Source organism: Rhinopithecus bieti, unplaced genomic scaffold, assembly GCF_001698545.2.
Source record: "Rhinopithecus bieti isolate Rb0 unplaced genomic scaffold, ASM169854v2 scaffold_75139, whole genome shotgun sequence".
Taxonomy (NCBI): Eukaryota; Metazoa; Chordata; class Mammalia; order Primates; family Cercopithecidae; genus Rhinopithecus; species Rhinopithecus bieti.
In genome coordinates, this window is record NW_016827924.1 from 568526 (window position 1) to 582716 (window position 14191).

General features: G+C 56.1%; 1 protein-coding gene across 5 annotated transcripts in view; it reads right to left on the reverse strand.

Moving 5' to 3' along the window:
• LOC108523529 (BCL-6 corepressor) overlaps positions 1-14191 on the reverse strand; it is a 128561-nt gene that overhangs the window by 90176 nt on the left and 24194 nt on the right. Inside the window, exon 1 of one of the 5 annotated variants that reach the window (XM_017864171.1) lies at positions 6649-6816. The exons of the other annotated variants lie outside the window; for them this stretch is intronic. The gene's annotated coding sequence lies outside the window, so the exon portion shown is untranslated. Of the gene's footprint in view, positions 1-6648; positions 6817-14191 lie in introns of those variants that run through there. 5 annotated transcript variants of the gene reach the window in all.

Consider the following 14191-nt stretch of genomic DNA (forward strand, 5'->3'; position numbering starts at 1 on the left):
AAAAAAAAAAAAAAAAAAAAAAGAATCAGCCTTAATAGACTATCTTGGGAAGGGTAAGCAATAAACTGGGAGCAGTGGCAGTGGTTGCCTTCAGAGAGGCAAACTGAGTGACTGAGAAATGCGGGCGGAAGAGGCACCAAACATCCTTTTATAGCTTTAGAATTTTCTGCCAAGTGCAGGTGTTACCCATAACATCTGCCGTGAACTTGATGTCACCTGGGCGGACCCTTTGGCGAGAAAGCATGGAACTCCCAGCTCCCAAGTCCCATTCAGCAGGTCAGCCACTGGGAGTCTGAGGGAGTCTTTAGTTTCCCAGCTTTATGTGTAAAGTGGTCAGAAACACACCATCAGCCCTTTGGCTTAAATATATATATTTATATATACCTAAGTGGGGTGCAGTGGCTCATGGCTGTAATCCCAGCACTTTGGGAGGCCAAGGCGGGAGGATCACTTGAGCCCAGGAGTTTGAGACCAGCCTGGGCAACATGGTGAGACCTAGTCTCTACAAAAAAAAAAGAAGAAAAGAAAAATGAGCCGGGTGTGGTGGCACGTGCCTGTAGTCCCACCTACTCGGGAGGCTGAGGCAGAAGAAGCACTTGAGCCTGGAAGGTCAAGGCTGCGGTGAGCTGTGATCACCTCACTGCACTACAGCCTCGGCAAGAGATAGATGGATACCCCATTAAAAAAACAAAAACAAAGCAAAACAAAGCAAAAAACTAAGACTGAGGAGTAATACCAGGGATTGCTCTTTCTCCTGGTTTTAGTGTAAGCACAATGAAGTTTTCAGCTCTATGGGGCTTATCTCTCTTGGGGAGACTTGATGTTCTCTAAGGAGGGTCCCGGGTCCTGTTAACTGGGGTTACCCCCGAGCCACCCCCAAGAGCCACAAGCACAGTGCAGGACAGACAAGAGAGGCTTGAGCGAACGTTTGTTGAATCACTGACTATGCTGTGTTCACCATCCACGAAGGACCATGTGGTCCAATATCCTTTCTATTCGTATGTGTGGGTAACTCTTGGAGCATGGATGTCACACTTACGACAAGTGAGCAGTGATTCTCAGCACAGAATGTGATATTTTTCTGTTGCACAAGGTTAAACAGTGACCGAGTGTCCACAATTGCCCAACGTGGCCTGAAGCTGCCAGCCAAGGAATTGGGTCACCCCCGGTTCACTCTCAGGGGCTGGGGGATCCCCGTCTTGACCCATTGGCAACCCACTCACTCTTGGGAAGCTCTGGATGAAGGGATTTTGGAAGCCATTCCTTGGCTTTTGGAACTAGCAACTCACAACCAGAAGCGGGAGGGGGTGGCCTGAGAGGGCTTCCTGGGGCTTGGGCTTGCTCTGGGGTGTGCCCAGGTTTTTGGGGGGCGATGGGGCCTGAGCAGTGGGCTGAAGAGGGCATGCTGCCAGCTCTGGCTGGCCCAGAGCCAGTAAGTCTGACTGAACTTGGGCCAGCCCTGTTGGCCCACAGACTCTGGAAGCTGAACTGCTCCAGCGCTCCTTGGCCTCTTTGTTTTCACTTCCCCACAGCTCTCTCTTAGTGTTTAGGAATGTGCTTTGAAGGTTCCAGCGTGTTTCGCCTCTGCTTAGGGAAACCAAGAGCAGAGGCTGGGTCCAGGCCAGATGGCTTGAGGAAGGGCACCTGTGATCACACTGAGAGCGCCCCAAGGGGCAGGTGGAATGCAGGGGGCACTTAAGCCAGCCTCCTTCTCTGCTGGGAGACTCCGTGTGCAGTGCTAAACCTTGGAGATTCTCAGGTTTGTTTTGTTAAGGGAGGCAGTATTCCCTTACCAGCTCCCCCAGAGAGCCTGCATTTGTCCAGGAGCTTTTGGGGATAAGCTGTGCTCTTCTGCTTTTTCAGGGCAAGAGAGAGAGCTGTAGTGTGTGCTCTCCTAGCTAGAAAAGTTGCCTCCTTCGTTCGCATTATAATAAGTTTCCTGGCCTGCCTAGGGCGACAAAGTCAGGCCCTCCAAGGAAGGGGAAGTGAAGATAGCCTCTCTGGCACTCCCACCATGAGGAGGACAATCATCTTACAGGCGCAGATGCTTAGCGAGATAGGGTTTGGGTCAGGGAGGCCATAGAGGGGTCCATTGCTACAGGTTGCCCTCTGGCCTCAATGCCCACCTGTAAATCGCTCTCTTCAAAAGTGGAACCCAAAATGGTTGGCTTCCTTCTCCCATTCCCCAGCCCCTTCACCCACTGTCTTTCATTGCCTTTGTCACCAGGCACATATAAAGGGAAGGGTCTTCCCTGCTCAGTCCTTTGAGGGCTCATAGTGCTGGTAGCCCCCTTTGATGCCCAGCATAGTGCTTTGCACACAGCAAGTGCTTAATAAATGCCAAATGACTTAAATACCAGGCCTCTTCAGCGACCAAGAGCACTCTGGATCTTTCTCTAACCACAAGTCACTTTCCTCCTCTGGCTGTTTTCTGAAGCTGGGAGCTCTGGGTTCTGGTCTCACTTTTGCCACTAACATGTCACCCTGAGCTAGTATTTTCACCCTCTCAACTGATTTCCTCCATTGAGTTAAATGGGGCTCAATTAAAGCCCTGGTGGCTCTTGTATGACATCTGCACACATTCTTGTTTACCGCCAGGTTGGGTCACTTAGATCTTGCCTGGGCCCAGGTGCTAGTAGGGTCTTTAGTCTTCAGCTCAGGGTTCTCCCCTGCTCCTCCACCATCTGTTTGGCTTCACAACACACACCTAGTCCTTGGACTCTTGACACATCTGTTCCTATCTGTCCCCATGGCCATTTATACAGCTCCAGCTCCTGCATGAGGGGGCTGTGGCACATAAGCAATAACTCCGATGCCACAAGGGCACCTGAGTTATTTTTCTGTAGCCAGCACTGTCTGTTTGGAGCTATAGCAGACCTCCCTCCTGCCCTGTGGTGACACAGGCCCTGTTCAGGTCTGTGTGGGCTATGGATTTTTTCCTCCTGATTTCCATTTCTCTTTGATTTCAGCACCCAAGTGAACATGCACTCCAAGGCTCTGCTGAGGGTAAACAGAAAGCACCATCGCAGGGGTCCTTCCTCCTCTCTCTCCGAAGATTCACTTTCTCTTCCTAGGTAATGACTGCTTTTTCCTCCCAGCTTCCTCTCAGCCTACGTATATTTAGTGCACGTTGCCCTGGATAGAGTTTAATTAGGCACCAATGTACCCAGGGGCAAAAACCAAGGACCCCTCTCGGGTTGAGCAAATGGGGCCAGCCTCTCCTGGCTGGTAAGTGATGAGCTGCTGGCAGGTAGAGGAGGTTGTCCATTCTCAGCTAATGATTGCCTTAGGCGCCAAGTGATGGAAAATCCAGGAGGACTGGCGAGCTGCAGGGGGCAGCCAGGGACAATTGTATGGACCAGTTTAACACGGCTTCCAGAGGGATGGCAGGAGGAATGCTGTGTGTGTGTGTGTGTGTGTGTGTGTGGGTGTGTGTTTCCTGGTCTCCTTTCTCTCCCCTCCCTGACTCCTTTCCCTCTCTCTTGTTTTCGGTTTTCTCTTCTGTTTCTAGCCCACACGAGTTGAAATTAGAAAGGTCTTTGAATTCATTTATTTGTTTTAATAAAAGCAGCCTTTTTAAGCAGCATATTTGTAGCAATTGAGTGTTAAACTAAACACCAAGCCAACTAAATGTGTTAGGGGGAAATGAAAAGTTGGTTTACAAGAAACATATAATTAACACGTCCTTTGACTTTCCCTAAGCCTTTGTCTGGCTGGGGACAAGACAGAGGAACCATAATCAACTTTAATAAAACGAAAGATGGTATCGAGGCCAAAGGGGAACAAAAACCTTTGGAGTAGGAAACAAAGGCCGAAGAGGGGATTTTTGAGTTACAACAAGTATGTTTAAAAAATACATCTTTTGGCCAGGCGCGGTGGCTCACGCCGGTAATCCCAGCACTTTGGGAGGCTGAGGTGGGCAGATCACGAGGTCAGGAGTTTGAGACCAGCCTGGCCAACATGGTGAAACCCCGTCTCTACTAAAAATACAAAAAATTAGCCAGGCGTGGTGGCGCGTGCCCGGTAATCTCAGCTACTCGGGAGGCTGAGGCAGGAGAATCGTTTGAACCTAGGAGGCAGAGGTTGCAGTGAGTCGAGAGGCCATTGCACTCAAGCCTGGGCAACAGAGCAAGACTCCATCTCACAAACAACAACAACAACAACAGCAAATCTTTTGTTTCCTAATTTTTGGTCATCAGCCATTTTCTCCTTCCCAATAGGAATGCTCCGGTTTGAACTCTACCTGTTAACAGGGACAGATGGTGAGACCTGGAGGGGGAGAGGGAAGGTGGTACAAGGAACCTGCAGGAGACACGTGGCAGTATCAGGAGGCTGATAAATCCAGGCTAATGGAAATTACTATTGCACAACACCAGAGTCCTCATGTGGCGTGACTTTCAATAAACTGTTCCCCTCCTCACTCTTTGGAAAAAGTGAAATAAGGCATTAGACTTTCAATAATCTCATATGGTGATGATCAATCGAAACCTGGAGAAGGTGGTCAATTTATAGAAATTGTATCTGCTTCACTGGGTGGCTGGAATCAGGGAGCTGAAAAGAAAAAGGTGCTCGCCTTTGATGTGTGAAGTTGCCCCAAAATCACAAACGCCAAAAAATACTGGCTGTACATGTGGGGTTTTCAAAGGGAGAGGGTACTCGGGAGAGGCCTGTGTTAGGTGGATCATTGCTGGGACCTGACCAAAGACACATGTACATGTCCAGGCCACATAAAAGCGATTTATTTTTATTATCTTTTGGCTATTTTAAGTTGGAGCTTCCATCTTTCTTATACGTTTTATCACCAATGAAGTTTATTTACTGAATTAACTTTTAATGGACCCTCTACTTTGTTCTTCAGAGTTGGCTTCCAGAACTTGCCCCTTTTTAGCCAGGATTCCTCTTGCCTTTGTGACCCCCCTCCCCTCCAGATCCCAATCCTGGAGGTGAATGGCTCAATCTCTGTTAACTCCTTGCCTGCTGGTGTCTTTTCTCTGTAGCTACTAATCACCTCCTTTTGATCACTGCCAAGTTCTCAGGTTGAAGGAAGGAGAAAGGACCTCTTGACCATTCTGGCTGGCTTTCCACATGAGCCTGAAAATGTCGACAAATTTGAAACATCTGCCGGGCTGCTTTGGTCTGATTGCTAAAATATGCCGACCTCAACCCCCCTCCCCCCGCCCCCTTTAATCTGTTTCATATTCACAAATTAAGCATTTAGTCTGGGTAATAAATCAGGGCGGTTTACGAGACTCACACGAGACAAACAAGCGAGAAGGGCGCAACACAAGCCCCTGGAAACGGAGTGCACGGAGCTGCCAGGAGTCGGGAGCTCCCAGCGCTCGAACGCGGAGAGCAGCCCAGCGCGTCCTGACACGCCGCCAGCACCCACACTCTGGCCGGTCCCAGAGCCGGCAGGGTGGAAGGCGCAGGGGAACAGCTCCGGCCTGGGCCAACACCCCTGGAACCTTCCGCGCGAACCCGCGGCGCCCGGCCCGCCCCAGCTCTGGGCAACTCGACTCCCCCGCCCCGCCAGGGAGTGGCCGCTGGCAAAGGCGACAACCTCACCCGGCACACACCCTGTGGTGGGCCCATTAAGCCTCTCCCAGCCGAGTCGAGAAGGCTGAATCCCCCTCCCCCACCTCTTCCATCCGGCAGGGCTCGGCCTTAAAGATCCCAGGCCCACACTCACCAGAGAGGCAAAAGAGTCCCCGTTTAGGTCCACGTGTGACTTCCACTAAGCCTGGAGGCTACCCCCTCCCCACCCCAATCTCTCCGTGCTGCCTCCTCCCAGGTTTCGGTCCCAACAGCCACAAAGCTACTTTCAGATTCAGATAGGAGTGGGGGTCTCCTGGAGAGCGGATCAAGGTTTAAGAGCGGCTGGGGAGGGTAGCAAAGGCACAAACAGGGTCCAGGCCCCCTCTGCAGAAACCCCGGCCCAGGCTTTTGCGACCACCCAAACTCAGGGGGCTCCAATCTGTGCGTTTCCCGCCCTCCCCTGTGCAGCAGCGAGAAGTGGACCTGGATTAGGGGTCTGGGACCACTCGCAACCTACAAGCTTGGGAGACCCGGGTGGGGAGGGTGGCTCTAGGGTCACCTCGACCGGGCCTCTGTCGCCCGGCTATGCTCAAGTTCCATGTCGACTGGCATTCTCGATGCTATCGTGGGACACGGAGGCGGAGGGCGGGAAATCGGGAAGCCTGAACACGTAGCCCACCCCGGACCTAAGGGGAAGCGTAGGAACAATTCCCCACCCTGCAATACAGTACACGTCGCCCTTCCTCTTCCCCAGCACACATTCCGACTGCGAAAGCCATTACCGCCAGCGCGCGAGAGACTTTTTAAATATTTACAGCCCGCTCTCCGCACGGTAGCCTGATCCATCTTGTGGGCGCGGAGGCGGGGCGCGGGGCTCCGCTCCCGCAGAGGCACGGAGCCGGGGCTGGGGAGCCCGGCGCCTCCTCCCACGGTCCTGAGGTCCTCCCTGCGCCCCACCGTGTTTAACCCCAGGTGGGGAGAGGCCCCCGAGACTGCACACAGCGCGCCCGGGGCCCTGCCGGGGCCTGAGCGGGCGGGGGACAGTGTCCGGGAGGAGGGAAGGCCGGGAGACTGATTTAAAGGTTCTCACCGGGAAGCGAGCGAGGCACAGACCTGAGAGCCGCCGCGCGGTGAAATCCGAGGAGCTCTCTTGGCGAGGAGGGGCTGTCAGAGGCCATTTATCTCTCGCCAGAGTGGAGGCTCAGCTCCCACACCGCCCGCGAGTAACAATGGCAGCGATCAGCAGCTCTGCACGCGCTTCAGTGCATGAATGGATTGCGGAAGATGCCTGCGCTCCGCTCGGCTCAGGAGGCTCTAGGAGCGCCCCCTCCCCGCCCGCCGCGCCTGCCCCCGCGGCCTTCCTCGGTCCTGCGGGCGCCTCGGGGTTCGCAAGTTGGGCCCCGCGGCGCGGTCACTCTCACCCAGAACCCCCGCCGCCGTTTCCAGGGCCTTGGCACCTCGCCACGGAGTGTCATTAGGGGCAGAAATTTGACACAAGCCTTCCTGGCCTCCCCGACGCAGACACTGCTGTCAGCCCCCTCCTTCCTTCGCGCCCCTCGCCCCTGGCGGCAAGTTTACTTTCAAGGAGTTGGACCGTGTTTCCGCCGCAAAGGCCGGCGGCGTGCGGGCCCGGGAGGAGGGAACGGGCTCGGAATGGTTCCTTCACCTGCTCGGCCGCCTGGGGTGTTTGTAGGTCCCTGCTGGCCCCCAGCCCTAGCGTCCATACGCGGCGCTCCCCCGCTTTTGGCGGCTAATCCACCGAGAGTCCCTGCGATCCGCACATGCACGTGCACTCTGGACACCCTCGTCCCAGCCCACATCAGCAGTAAAATCATGTACCCAAATTCTCTTTCTCGGCGGCTTACAGTCTTGAAAGTTGGGAGCGCGCCACAGACCTCGAGGTCTGCCGCAGAAATGTTCCCCCTCAACTCTGCAAAGTAGGTCTCATTAAAAACAAAACAAAAAACCCCTCCAGTTTCGGCCTAGGGCTGAGAGCAGCGAGAAACGCAGTAAAGGATACCCCAATCCCTCTTGAGTTTGTTTTGGTGGAGCTAAACCAGAAACCCGGGGATATTTCTGTTTGGGGGATCGCCAAGCCCGGGATGCGTCTGCCTAAGGCGAGGTGGGGAGGAGGAGAGCGCAAGAAGTGGACTCTTGCAGCGATCCAAAGGCAAAGCCAAGTACCCCGCGGGAAGAGGCCGAGCTGACCCAGGTTGCAGGAAGACTGCCACATGTGCGCAAAGACGCACACGGAGAGGCAGAGCGCGACCCGCCGACCTAGGAGACTGGCAAGGACAAGCGAGAAGCTGGCAGCAAGACAAAGCGGGAGGAGAAACCCAGGGAGGCTCGGCCGAAGACCGGAAAACGCAGGCAGCAGCAGCCGCCTGAGTCCCGAAGCGGAGGCGTGCGCAGCCAGGCCCAGCCTGGCATAGCCCCATTCTCACACCTAAGGACGCGGACACAAACTCTTGGCATGACCTCCTGCCAGGGCTTCGGCCTACAGTCGGCTGGGGCCTTCTCAGCAGACAGTGGGGTCCCCAGGGGTGGTCTTCAAGAATCTGGGCCCCTCTGGTTTCCGCCCCCTCCCTGAGCCCAGGACAAAGGTAGCGGGTTTGAGGAGCTCGGAATGTTCTCAGGGCGCCTACAAGGCCATCAGAGAGCTGGTGCCTCCACTCTCAGGGCCTCGGGCAACTTTTTATCTGACTTGGCGGCGTTGGAGGGCTGCCACTTTCCACCGCATTTCCATGTGGCCTTCCCAACTGCAATACCCTGAAGGCACTGCCCACACCCTAGCCTTCCAGCAATCGGGATTCAGGCTGGACTTCCCATAACCAGAAACGGTGTAACGTGAAGAGACTCCCAGACTCAGGTTCCCCTCGACCCCTCTCCCGCTTGTCCGCACACGAGGCCGATCAGCGCCCCCCACCCACGACCCCTCTCCGCGGGCTCTGCAACCCAGGGCCGCAGCCACCGAGTGTGCTTCTCCTCCCTCCCGAGGCTGTTGGCTTTGCACACACTTGCTGCAACCACCCCCACCACACACTCAGTCGTTTTCACCCTTCCTTTCTCCCTGCTGGGCCTCCTGCAAACCTGATTGCCTAGCCTGAATGCAGAGTCCAGGCAGCGCAGGAAGCCTGGGAGATCAAGCAGAGGTGGCCGAGGAAGCAGAAGAGAGGGCCCTTCATGGGGGAGGGGGCCCATGTCTGACAGAGAAAGAAGGCAGCCAGGAGACACAGCCTGCAGGAGAGAGGGAGTATAAAGGGAAAGCCAGCACTAATCCCTCAGCCTGCCTACGTGGGGCCTGACAGTTTACAAAAGCCTTTTCCCCGAATATTATCTCATGTGCCGCGGCAGCCTCACCACTAGGGCTGTGAGGGAAGTAGGACAGATAGCATCACCGCCATTGGCAAAGAAGGGAAATGGGGCCCAGCGGGTTGAGAGAGGTCTGCGCTAAGGTCACGGAGCGAAGAGTGGTGGAAGAAGCCCGAGGCCTGGGGTTTCCTGCCTCAAAGTTAACTTTCCTGTTCCATCGTTGTGTATGTGTGTCTGGGTGAGCATCTGCGTGGAGGGGAAGGACTGCCGGACAGGAATGCACAGTTCAGTTAGGGAAGTCCAGGAAGGAAGAACACAGCCCCACACCTCTTCCTCTGCCCGGGTCTCATACAACAGCCCCTGCTCTTTCCAGAGCAGCCTGGAGCCGGCCCCCCACCCGCCTGCCTGGGGGCAGCTGTTAGTGCCTGGCTGTGCCTTCAGCAGTGCCGATTTCAGAGATCTCTTATCCTCTGCTCCGCTCTGCTCAGCCCTCTTCTCAGCCTGTCATCCCCGCCCCCAGCCTCGGCTGCAGGATGCCTTGCGTCCAACTGTGGTTTCCGGGCAATAAAACAACTATTAAAGTCTCAGGCACGGCTGGTGATTTGCATCACATCCTCTTGTGCATGGATTCAATGTTTAATACACAATATTGAATACGGATATTAAAAATCAATAGCTGAGGACCCCTGGGGAGGCAGCACAGTGCGATCCTGCTTCGGGAACACAACCAGCTCTTCTAAAAAGACAGGAACGGCAAGTTCAGCCAAGCTGAGCCCAGCGCCAGGGGAAGAGAGGAGTAGTGGATGCATCTCAGCTTCCTGATACGCTTAACTGCGCCATTCCCAAGTCGAGCTAAAGGGAGGCCAAAGGAATGGTGTGCCCTTAGGCTCTACTAGCTTTTGAGATGGGAGAGTGGGGAGGTACGGTTTGTTTCCAAGCAGGGTACCAGCCAGGTGCGCGGAGTTGCTTTTTTTCCTTGCTGTTTGCACTTTGGTTTGGTTCGAATCTGAGTCTTACATGCAGGCACTCAACTCTTCCCACCATGATGGCTCCTTCCTGGGCCTCATGACATCCATCACCATAGGCCCCATGGGGAGCTCTTGGCATAAGCTTTCAGAGAGATGGAACAGGAATCCCAATGGCTCCGAATATGCTTTGCACAGTAAAAAATAAATGTGAATGCATGATACCAGGCTCTGAGTTGCAGAGTCTTCTGAGGCACTCCGAACCTTCAGAACAGAAATCCTCAGGCCGTGTGACCCACCTAAAGGCCTGGTGATGGCTGAGTGGTGACAGAGGAAAGGGGACGAGGAGGAGGCTGGGACATCGAAGCATTCCTGCTCCAGAGCCAGAATCCAGATTGTCCGTTAAACAGCCAGGAGAAAAGTAAGCTCCCAGGATGCATAATTATCTTTTCAGGCCTGAAGAGGAACATACATTACTCTCTTCTTTATCAAAACATAGAAATATACCTTACCCTAAACAGAAACAAGGTTCTCACAGACTGATGGGGTAGGAGTGAAGGAGAATAAACATCTTTGACAGGATTCAGTTTTTTTCCACTATGGAAAGGGAAGAGAAACTGACAGTGGGAAACACACTTAGGTTATCTGATTGGAATGGCCTGGGGATTTTAGATGCCAAAACTGTGTGAACTTGGACCTACTGAAATGTCATCTTAGATACCAAATTATAATAATAATTTTATAGATTCATTTTTATCATAGTTTAAATCAATAAGGATTGAGTTGGAAATTTTGCTCTGGTTATAAATAGATGGAGAGAACACCTCAGGAAAACTCTAAAGTAACTTTTAGGTAAAAGTTAGAAGTGGAGGAAAGACGTGGAAAATGACAGTTAATGAGCCTGTGGCCTCCACTCTTTGTTCCCTAACAGTTGTCAGAGAACCATCAAAGGGAGGGAACAGGCGCCCTTCCCAGAACCGTCACAGGAAAAGCAGACATTCTCTGGCTGCTGCAGATCCCCTTGGTGGTGGTTCCTACACCCAGCCTCCTGGGAGTTTGCCTATGTGTATTTATGTGTTTCCGGGCTGGGGAGTATAGCTACTTTCACAAGATTGGGCCCTGAGCCTGTGAAACCCACTAGCGAAAGTTCTACCGCGAGGAAAAGCCGTTCTATGGCAATGCTGGAGACCAGGAACTGCTCTGGCATCATCAACAATATCTTTGTGATTCCTGCACTAGCAAACTGCTTCACATCTTCCCACCTCAGCCATGGGGCTGAGCTCTGGGCCTCTTACAGATCCATACAGGCGAGACCTTTTGCAGCTAGCATAGATGTGTGGCTAGAGCATGAGACAGCTGGCCAAGGGGAAAGGAGGCTAAGGCTGGGGATGGCGGGGGAGAACCAAGGCCCAGGAGGGCCTCCTGGTACAAGCTTAGAAGTGACCTAGCATGGGGGAGTTGTACCTCCAGAACCCACTAAGGGTGGTAGGTACCCCCTGGACCCACCAGGTACTCCAAACCAAGAGGAAAAGCATCCTTGTGGGATGTGGGTGGGTTAGGCCCAAGGCGCAGGTGAACTCTGCTGCAGGAGGAACCTACACACCTTAGTCCCAAATGCCCAAGTGCGGAGGGGGATTTGGGGCAAGCAGGAGGGAGGGGGATCTTTCTGCCTCCCATCACCTCACCCTTCTGTAATGTTTTCCTGGAATGAACAGAAGTTGCCAGCAGAGTTGTTCCTGGAGCCCCTCCGGGACTGTCACTACCTCTTGGTGTAAGACAGGGAGGACCATGGCTTTCTGCCGGGAGGATCCTCTGGCTAGTACTCGAGCCTTGGATTCTGGCACGAAGCCTCACTGTTCCGTTAAGACTTTACCTCCCTTCCCACGTCTCGAAGAAAAACACCCCCTGGAACTGCTGGGGTGAACTCGAAGCCTGAGGCCAGGGTCAGCTGTGGGACCGGTCCCCACCACCAACAAGTTGCTGGCCGACATAACAGCTGTGGGAGGGGGAGGGGAACGGCAGGCAGCCACGACTGAACGGTTGCGATCTAGAAAATTCAACAAGAGGCCGCAGCGGTGGCGGCGGCGGCGGCTCCAATTAGCTGAGCCAACTGGGGAGGCAGAGAGCGAGACGGCGGCCCCGCCGATCGTGCCCCGGGCGAGCAGGCAGGCGGGGGCGCGGGGCCTCGGAGCTGCCCCGGCGGCCCTCGCTCGGCCCCTCCCGCGGGCTCTCGGAGCGCGCCTGGTGTTTACACACTGTCCTTTCGACATGGGATCAAGTTTCAGGCCGCGCAGGAGGCGCCAGGGGCCGGCCACAGGCCCAGGAGAGGGGAAGAGGTGGAGCGGGATCTAAGGCAGCGCTGCGACGAGAAGGCCTGGCGCTCGTGGGCAAAGCTAGTGCAGCGGTCCCCACGGGGTGGGGCGGAGAGAAATCCACTGGGCAGGGTGGGTAGGGGCTAATGGGGTTGCAGGGGGTTATCCGGAGGGAGAAATACCTCCAAGTCACGAGAGTATTTGTCTTTCGCTCACTCGGGCCGGGGAATTTAGTCCTGCAAGGGGACGGGCGGGGGAGGGGGTAGGCTCAGAACCCAGGCGCTTCGACAGCCCCGAGAGTCCCTTCTGCGCTCTTCACCCCTTCCCACCTCGTCCCTTTGATATACTACCCGATCCAGGCCATTGTTACGGGGAGGGGTATGTGGGCCGAAGGAACTCGAGGTTGGAGACCTGGAGCTTCCCAGCGCGCCCTGGCCCTGGCGCTGTGGAAGCATTGGGTGGAGTGCCGGAGGGCTCGCCGCTGCGCATCTCCTCTGAGCTGGCAGCCAGAGGGTGCCCCACGCTGTCAAGCGGCGGCGGGTGAGCTTCCAGCAGCACAGGCACACTGTAAACAGCCGCGTGCACGCCCTCCCCGCCCGGCCTGGGAACCTCACCCAAACACCACGCCGCTTTCTCTCCGGCTACCGGGCGAGGCTTTTGTGGCCAAGCCTAGGGGAAGGGGTCCCCACCCTACCCCTGGGCCCGGGCCGGGGAGCAAGCGTTCTGAACCTGCAGGAGTGCGGGGTGCTGCGGGGCGGGGAGGGAGTCAGCGCCTGCCCCCTCCTCACTGAATGTCTGCTTTGTTCCGGAAAACAAGAGAAGCATTAGGCGGCTACCCCGGGGAAACACAAAACTCTTTTGAATCTCGGGAAGGGCAGTTGACTGCGTTAGGGAGGTCCCGAGACAGAATGAGGAAGGGAAAAGCCGAGAGGGCGGGAGAAGACAGGTAGACTTCTGCGGGAGGCCGATGGTCAAAGTGGGGGGTAAAACCGCTCAGGGTGACTGGGCTGGAGATCCAGGAACCCGACTCGGCGCGAAGGTGCCGCGCGAGTTCCAGCGAGCAGCCTGCCCGGCCAAGTGGCGCCTGCCCAGCCGGCGGCCGTGCCAGCTTCCTGCCCTGCCCAGGACCGCGGAGCAGTCGGGGACGCCGCCGCAGGCTGGCTCAGAATCGCAGGACGACAGCGGCGGGGGGAGGGGGTAGCCAGGCCGCAAGTAAACTCCGACTAGAGCTTTCTGCACATCTCCGCCCTAGATGGGGGCCCGGACCCCGGGTCTGTGAGGCGTCGGCTTTGGCCTTCCAACCTGGGGTGCGCGGGGAAGCAAAGGCTCAGGGGCACCCCACCCTCGCTCGAGGCCCGAGGGTGGAGGACAGCCGAGATGTCTTTGGTCTTGTTTGATGACCGCTTGGCGGATCTGCTCCCATCCGGGTTCTGCCGTTCCGAGGGTGCCGGGTCAAGGCTACCCAGGCCGGTCTGAGCAGGCAAGTGGATGAGCAAAAGCAAATCTGTCGCTCCTCCGACCGCCACCCCTAACTTAGCCCTTCCCGCATCCAAGGAAGGGGAGGGCACCCAAGCTCTACCCCACCCCCCGCGGGGCGCTCCCTCTGCCTCGGAAGCTGAGACTGAGAGCGAGGGTTTTCCCCCTTCCCCTGGGCTCGCTGGGTTTCTAACTTCCTCTAAACCTCCCTCCTCGCTCCGAAAAGCCCCGAGGAGAGGAGCTGAGAGGAAGCACGCCGCTAGTGTGCAAAATGAAGACCATGTGTGAGGACGGCGGCATGAGAGTGCAGCTGCGGGGTTGGGGTGGCAAAGGCCCCGCGCGGCCGGAGGCTCGGGGCCGCAGCAGCCAGTGCCTCTGCTCTGCCTTGGGGACTCGGAGCCGCAGCGAGAGGCAGTGGAGAGGCAGGGCTGGCCTCGTGGCGGGAGGCGAGGAGGGGGTGCGAGGGCTGCCGCGCCGTGGGGGGCAGGGGGCGGGGACGCAGCCCCGGCTTCCTGGGCCGCAGCTGCGACCGAGGGCGCAAGAGCAGATCGTGCTCTGCGGCGGCGGCGGCGGCGGCGGCTCGGGCCCGCC